Raw genomic sequence first — 9,733 nt, 5'->3', positions numbered from 1 at the left:
ATAAAACAACATAAATACAATTTAATAAAGCATAGGACAAAACAACATAAATACAATTTAATAAAGCATAGAATAAAACAACATAAATACAATTTAATAAAGCATAGGTTAAAACAACATAAATACAATTTAATAAAGCATAGGATAAAACAACATAAATACAATTTAATAAAGCATAGGTTAAAACAACATAGATACAATTTAATAAAGCATAGGACAAAACAACATAAATACAATTTAATAAAGCATCGGTTAAAACAACATAAATACAAGTTAATAAAGCATAGGATAAAACAACATAAATACAATTTAATAAAGCATAGGATAAAACAACATAAATACAATTTAATAAAGCATAGGATAAAAAACATAAATACAATTTAATAAAGCATAGGTTAAAACAACATAAATACAATTTAATAAAGCATAGGATAAAACAACATAAATTCAATTTAATAAAGCATAGGATAAAACAACATAAATACAATTTAATAAAGCACAGGATAAAACAACATAAATAAAATTTAATAAAGCATAGGATAAAACAACATAAACAAAATTTAATAAAGCATAGGATAAAACAACAAAAATACAATTTAATAAAGCATAGGATAAAACAACATAAATAAAATTTAATAAAGCATAGGATAAAACAACATAAATATAATTTAATAAAGCATAGGATAAAACAACATAAATAAAATTTAATAAAGCATAGGATAAAACAACATAAATACAATTTAATAAAGCATAGGATAAAACAACATAAATACAATTTAATAAAGCATAGGTTAAAACAACATAAATACAATTTAATAAAGCATAGGATAAAACCACAGAAATACAATTTAATAAAGCATAGGATAAAACAACATAAATACAATTTAATAAAGCATAGGACAAAACAACATAAATACAATTTAATAAAGCATAGGATAAAACAACATAAATTCAATTTAATAAAGCATAGGATAAAACAACATAAATACAATTTAATAAAGCATAGGATAAAACAACATAAATACAATTTAATAAAGCATAGGACAAAACAACATAAATACAATTTAATAAAGCATCGGTTAAAACAACATAAATACAAGTTAATAAAGCATAGGATAAAACAACATAAATACAATTTAATAAAGCATAGGATAAAACAACATAAATACAATTTAATAAAGCATAGGATAAAACAACATAAATACAATTTAATAAAGCATAGGTTAAAACAACATAAATACAATTTAATAAAGCATAGGATAAAACAACATAAATTCAATTTAATAAAGCATAGGATAAAACAACATAAATACAATTTAATAAAGCATAGGATAAAACAACATAAATACAATTTAATAAAGCATAGGACAAAACAACATAAATACAATTTAATAAAGCATCGGTTAAAACAACATAAATACAAGTTAATAAAGCATAGGATAAAACAACATGAATTCAATTTAATAAAGCATAGGATAAAACAACATAAATACAATTTAATAAAGCACAGGATAAAACAACATAAATAAAATTTAATAAAGCATAGGATAAAACAACATAAACAAAATTTAATAAAGCATAGGATAAAACAACATAAATACAATTTAATAAAGCACAGGATAAAACAACATAAATAAAATTTAATAAAGCATAGGATAAAACAACATAAACAAAATTTAATAAAGCATAGGATAAAACAACAAAAATACAATTTAATAAAGCATAGGATAAAACAACATAAATAAAATTTAATAAAGCATAGGATAAAATAACATAAATATAATTTAATAAAGCATAGGACAAAACAACATAAATACAATTTAATAAAGCATAGGATAAAACAACATAAATACAATTTAATGAAACATAGGATAAACAACATAAATACAATTTAATAAAGCATAGGATAAAACAACATAAATTCAATTTAATAAAGCATAGGATAAAACAACATAAATACAATTTAATAAAGCATAGGATAAAACAACATAAATACAATTTAATAAAGCATAGGACAAAACAACATAAATACAATTTAATAAAGCATCGGTTAAAACAACATAAATACAAGTTAATAAAGCATAGGATAAAACAACATAAATTCAATTTAATAAAGCATAGGATAAAACAACATAAATACAATTTAATAAAGCACAGGATAAAACAACATAAATAAAATTTAATAAAGCATAGGATAAAACAACATAAACAAAATTTAATAAAGCATAGGATAAAACAACAAAAATACAATTTAATAAAGCATAGGATAAAACAACATAAATAAAATTTAATAAAGCATAGGATAAAATAACATAAATATAATTTAATAAAGCATAGGATAAAATAACATAAATAAAATTTAATAAAGCATAGGATAAAACAACATAAATACAATTTAATAAAGCATAGGATAAAACAACATAAATACAATTTAATAAAGCATAGGATAAAACAACATAAATACAATTTAATAAAGCATAGGACAAAACAACATAAATACAATTTAATAAAGCATAGAATAAAACAACATAAATACAATTTAATAAAGCATAGGTTAAAACAACATAAATACAATTTAATAAAGCATAGGATAAAACAACATAAATACAATTTAATAAAGCATAGGTTAAAACAACATAGATACAATTTAATAAAGCATAGGACAAAACAACATAAATACAATTTAATAAAGCATCGGTTAAAACAACATAAATACAAGTTAATAAAGCATAGGATAAAACAACATAAATACAATTTAATAAAGCATAGGATAAAACAACATAAATACAATTTAATAAAGCATAGGATAAAAAACATAAATACAATTTAATAAAGCATAGGTTAAAACAACATAAATACAATTTAATAAAGCATAGGATAAAACAACATAAATTCAATTTAATAAAGCATAGGATAAAACAACATAAATACAATTTAATAAAGCACAGGATAAAACAACATAAATAAAATTTAATAAAGCATAGGATAAAACAACATAAACAAAATTTAATAAAGCATAGGATAAAACAACAAAAATACAATTTAATAAAGCATAGGATAAAACAACATAAATAAAATTTAATAAAGCATAGGATAAAACAACATAAATATAATTTAATAAAGCATAGGATAAAACAACATAAATAAAATTTAATAAAGCATAGGATAAAACAACATAAATACAATTTAATAAAGCATAGGATAAAACAACATAAATACAATTTAATAAAGCATAGGTTAAAACAACATAAATACAATTTAATAAAGCATAGGATAAAACCACAGAAATTCAATTTAATAAAGCATAGGATAAAACAACATAAATACAATTTAATAAAGCATAGGACAAAACAACATAAATACAATTTAATAAAGCATAGGATAAAACAACATAAATTCAATTTAATAAAGCATAGGATAAAACAACATAAATACAATTTAATAAAGCATAGGATAAAACAACATAAATACAATTTAATAAAGCATAGGACAAAACAACATAAATACAATTTAATAAAGCATCGGTTAAAACAACATAAATACAAGTTAATAAAGCATAGGATAAAACAACATAAATACAATTTAATAAAGCATAGGATAAAACAACATAAATACAATTTAATAAAGCATAGGATAAAACAACATAAATACAATTTAATAAAGCATAGGTTAAAACAACATAAATACAATTTAATAAAGCATAGGATAAAACAACATAAATTCAATTTAATAAAGCATAGGATAAAACAACATAAATACAATTTAATAAAGCATAGGATAAAACAACATAAATACAATTTAATAAAGCATAGGACAAAACAACATAAATACAATTTAATAAAGCATCGGTTAAAACAACATAAATACAAGTTAATAAAGCATAGGATAAAACAACATGAATTCAATTTAATAAAGCATAGGATAAAACAACATAAATACAATTTAATAAAGCACAGGATAAAACAACATAAATAAAATTTAATAAAGCATAGGATAAAACAACATAAACAAAATTTAATAAAGCATAGGATAAAACAACATAAATACAATTTAATAAAGCACAGGATAAAACAACATAAATAAAATTTAATAAAGCATAGGATAAAACAACATAAACAAAATTTAATAAAGCATAGGATAAAACAACAAAAATACAATTTAATAAAGCATAGGATAAAACAACATAAATAAAATTTAATAAAGCATAGGATAAAATAACATAAATATAATTTAATAAAGCATAGGACAAAACAACATAAATACAATTTAATAAAGCATAGGATAAAACAACATAAATACAATTTAATGAAACATAGGATAAACAACATAAATACAATTTAATAAAGCATAGGATAAAACAACATAAATTCAATTTAATAAAGCATAGGATAAAACAACATAAATACAATTTAATAAAGCATAGGATAAAACAACATAAATACAATTTAATAAAGCATAGGACAAAACAACATAAATACAATTTAATAAAGCATCGGTTAAAACAACATAAATACAAGTTAATAAAGCATAGGATAAAACAACATAAATTCAATTTAATAAAGCATAGGATAAAACAACATAAATACAATTTAATAAAGCACAGGATAAAACAACATAAATAAAATTTAATAAAGCATAGGATAAAACAACATAAACAAAATTTAATAAAGCATAGGATAAAACAACAAAAATACAATTTAATAAAGCATAGGATAAAACAACATAAATAAAATTTAATAAAGCATAGGATAAAATAACATAAATATAATTTAATAAAGCATAGGATAAAATAACATAAATAAAATTTAATAAAGCATAGGATAAAACAACATAAATACAATTTAATAAAGCATAGGATAAAACAACATAAATACAATTTAATAAAGCATAGGATAAAACAACATAAATACAATTTAATAAAGCATAGGACAAAACAACATAAATACAATTTAATAAAGCATAGGATAAAACAACATAAATACAATTTAATAAAGCATAGGTTAAAACAACATAGATACAATTTAATAAAGCATAGGACAAAACAACATAAATACAATTTAATAAAGCATCGGTTAAAACAACATAAATACAAGTTAATAAAGCATAGGATAAAACAACATAAATACAATTTAATAAAGCATAGGATAAAACAACATAAATACAATTTAATAAAGCATAGGATAAAACAACATAAATACAATTTAATAAAGCATAGGTTAAAACAACATAAATACAATTTAATAAAGCATAGGATAAAACAACATAAATTCAATTTAATAAAGCATAGGATAAAACAACATAAATACAATTTAATAAAGCACAGGATAAAACAACATAAATAAAATTTAATAAAGCATAGGATAAAACAACATAAACAAAATTTAATAAAGCATAGGATAAAACAACAAAAATACAATTTAATAAAGCATAGGATAAAACAACATAAATAAAATTTAATAAAGCATAGGATAAAACAACATAAATATAATTTAATAAAGCATAGGATAAAACAACATAAATAAAATTTAATAAAGCATAGGATAAAACAACATAAATACAATTTAATAAAGCATAGGATAAAACAACATAAATACAATTTAATAAAGCATAGGTTAAAACAACATAAATACAATTTAATAAAGCATAGGATAAAACCACAGAAATACAATTTAATAAAGCATAGGATAAAACAACATAAATACAATTTAATAAAGCATAGGACAAAACAACATAAATACAATTTAATAAAGCATAGGATAAAACAACATAAATTCAATTTAATAAAGCATAGGATAAAACAACATAAATACAATTTAATAAAGCATAGGATAAAACAACATAAATACAATTTAATAAAGCATAGGACAAAACAACATAAATACAATTTAATAAAGCATCGGTTAAAACAACATAAATACAAGTTAATAAAGCATAGGATAAAACAACATAAATACAATTTAATAAAGCATAGGATAAAACAACATAAATACAATTTAATAAAGCATAGGATAAAACAACATAAATACAATTTAATAAAGCATAGGTTAAAACAACATAAATACAATTTAATAAAGCATAGGATAAAACAACATAAATTCAATTTAATAAAGCATAGGATAAAACAACATAAATACAATTTAATAAAGCACAGGATAAAACAACATAAATAAAATTTAATAAAGCATAGGATAAAGCAACATAAACAAAATTTAATAAAGCATAGGATAAAACAACAAAAATACAATTTAATAAAGCATAGGATAAAACAACATAAATAAAATTTAATAAAGCATAGGATAAAACAACATAAATATAATTTAATAAAGCATAGGATAAAACAACATAAATAAAATTTAATAAAGCATAGGATAAAACAACATAAATACAATTTAATAAAGCATAGGATAAAACAACATAAATACAATTTAATAAAGCATAGGTTAAAACAACATAAATACAATTTAATAAAGCATAGGATAAAACAACATAAATACAATTTAATAAAGCATAGGTTAAAACAACATAAATACAATTTAATAAAGCATAGGACAAAACAACATAAATACAATTTAATAAAGCATCGGTTAAAACAACATAAATACAAGTTAATAAAGCATAGGATAAAACAACATAAATACAATTTAATAAAGCATAGGATAAAACAACATAAATACAATTTAATAAAGCATAGGATAAAACAGCATAAATACAATTTAATAAAGCATAGGTTAAAACAACATAAATACAATTTAATAAAGCATAGGATAAAACAACATAAATTCAATTTAATAAAGCATAGGATAAAACAACATAAATACAATTTAATAAAGCACAGGATAAAACAACATAAATAAAATTTAATAAAGCATAGGATAAAACAACATAAACAAAATTTAATAAAGCATAGGATAAAACAACAAAAATACAATTTAATAAAGCATAGGATAAAACAACATAAATAAAATTTAATAAAGCATAGGATAAAACAACATAAATATAATTTAATAAAGCATAGGATAAAACAACATAAATAAAATTTAATAAAGCATAGGATAAAACAACATAAATACAATTTAATAAAGCATAGGATAAAACAACATAAATACAATTTAATAAAGCATAGGTTAAAACAACATAAATACAATTTAATAAAGCATAGGATAAAACCACAGAAATACAATTTAATAAAGCATAGGATAAAACAACATAAATACAATTTAATAAAGCATAGGACAAAACAACATAAATACAATTTAATAAAGCATAGGATAAAACAACATAAATACAATTTAATGAAACATAGGATAAACAACATAAATACAATTTAATAAAGCATAGGATAGAACAACATAAATTCAATTTAATAAAGCATAGGATAAAACAACATAAATACAATTTAATAAAGCATAGGATAAAACAACATGAATACAATTTAATAAAGCATAGGATAAAACAACATAAATAAAATTTAATAAAGCATAGGATAAAACAACATAAATACAATTTAATAAAGCATAGGATAAAACAACATAAATACAATTTAATAAAGCATAGGTTAAAACAACATAAATACAATTTAATAAAGCATAGGATAAAACAACATAAATACAATTTAATAAAGCATAGGTTAAAACAACATAAATACAATTTAATAAAGCATAGGACAAAACAACATAAATACAATTTAATAAAGCATCGGTTAAAACAACATAAATACAAGTTAATAAAGCATAGGATAAAACAACATAAATACAATTTAATAAAGCATAGGATAAAACAACATAAATACAATTTAATAAAGCATAGGATAAAACAACATAAATACAATTTAATAAAGCATAGGTTAAAACAACATAAATACAATTTAATAAAGCATAGGATAAAACAACATAAATTCAATTTAATAAAGCATAGGATAAAACAACATAAATACAATTTAATAAACCACAGGATAAAACAACATAAATAAAATTTAATAAAGCATAGGATAAAACAACATAAACAAAATTTAATAAAGCATAGGATAAAACAACAAAAATACAATTTAATAAAGCATAGGATAAAACAACATAAATAAAATTTAATAAAGCATAGGATAAAACAACATAAATACAATTTAATAAAGCATAGGATAAAACAACATAAATACAATTTAATAAAGCATAGGATAAAACAACATAAATACAATTTAATAAAGCATAGGACAAAACAACATAAATACAATTTAATAAAGCATAGGATAAAACAACATAAATACAATTTAATAAAGCATAGGACAAAACAACATAAATACAATTTAATAAAGCATAGGATAAAACAACATAAATACAATTTAATGAAACATAGGATAAACAACATAAATACAATTTAATAAAGCATAGGATAAAACAACATAAATACAATTTAATAAAGCATAGGATAAAACAACATAAATAAAATTTAATAAAGCATAGGATAAAACAACATAAATACAATTTAATAAAGCATAGGATAAAACAACATAAATACAATTTAATAAAGCATAGGTTAAAACAACATAAATACAATTTAATAAAGCATAGGATAAAACCACAGAAAAACAATTTAATAAAGCATAGGATAAAACAACTTAAATACAATTTAATAAAGCATAGGACAAAACAACATAAATACAATTTAATAAAGCATAGGATAAAACAACATAAATACAATTTAATGAAACATAGGATAAACAACATAAATCCAATTTAATAAAGCATAGGATAAAACAACATAAATTCAATTTAATAAAGCATAGGATAAAACAACATAAATACAATTTAATAAAGCATAGGATAAAACAACATAAATACAATTTAATAAAGCATAGGACAAAACAACATAAATACAATTTAATAAAGCATCGGTTAAAACAACATAAATACAAGTTAATAAAGCATAGAATAAAACAACATAAATTCAATTTAATAAAGCATAGGATAAAACAACATAAATACAATTTAATAAAGCACAGGATAAAACAACATAAATAAAATTTAATAAAGCATAGGATAAAACAACATAAACAAAATTTAATAAAGCATAGGATAAAACAACAAAAATACAATTTAATAAAGCATAGGATAAAACAACATAAATAAAATTTAATAAAGCATAGGATAAAATAACATAAATATAATTTAATAAAGCATAGGATAAAACAACATAAATAAAATTTAATAAAGCATAGGATAAAACAACATAAATACAATTTAATAAAGCATAGGATAAAACAACATAAATACAATTTAATAAAGCATAGGATAAAACAACATAAATACAATTTAATAAAGCATAGGAAAAAACAACATAAATACAATTTAATAAAGCATAGGATAAAACAACATAAATACAATTTAATGAAACATAGGATAAACAACATAAATACAATTTAATAAAGCATAGGATAAAACAACATAAATACAATTTAATAAAGCATCGGTTAAAACAACATAAATACAAGTTAATAAAGCATAGGATAAAACAACATAAATACAATTTAATAAAGCATAGGATAAAACAACATAAATACAATTTAATAAAGCATAGGATAAAACAACATAAATACAATTTAATAAAGCATAGGTTAAAACAACATAAATAAAATTTAATAAAGCATAGGATAAAACAACATAAATTCAATTTAATAAAGCATAGGATAAAACAACATAAATACAATTTAATAAAGCACAGGATAAAACAACATAAATAAAAT

Source organism: Phyllobates terribilis, unplaced genomic scaffold (assembly GCF_046119375.1).
Source record: "Phyllobates terribilis strain yellow unplaced genomic scaffold, ASM4611937v1 Scaffold_83__1_contigs__length_6671269, whole genome shotgun sequence".
Lineage (NCBI taxonomy): Eukaryota > Metazoa > Chordata > Amphibia > Anura > Dendrobatidae > Phyllobates > Phyllobates terribilis.
This window is presented reverse-complemented; position numbering follows the sequence as displayed.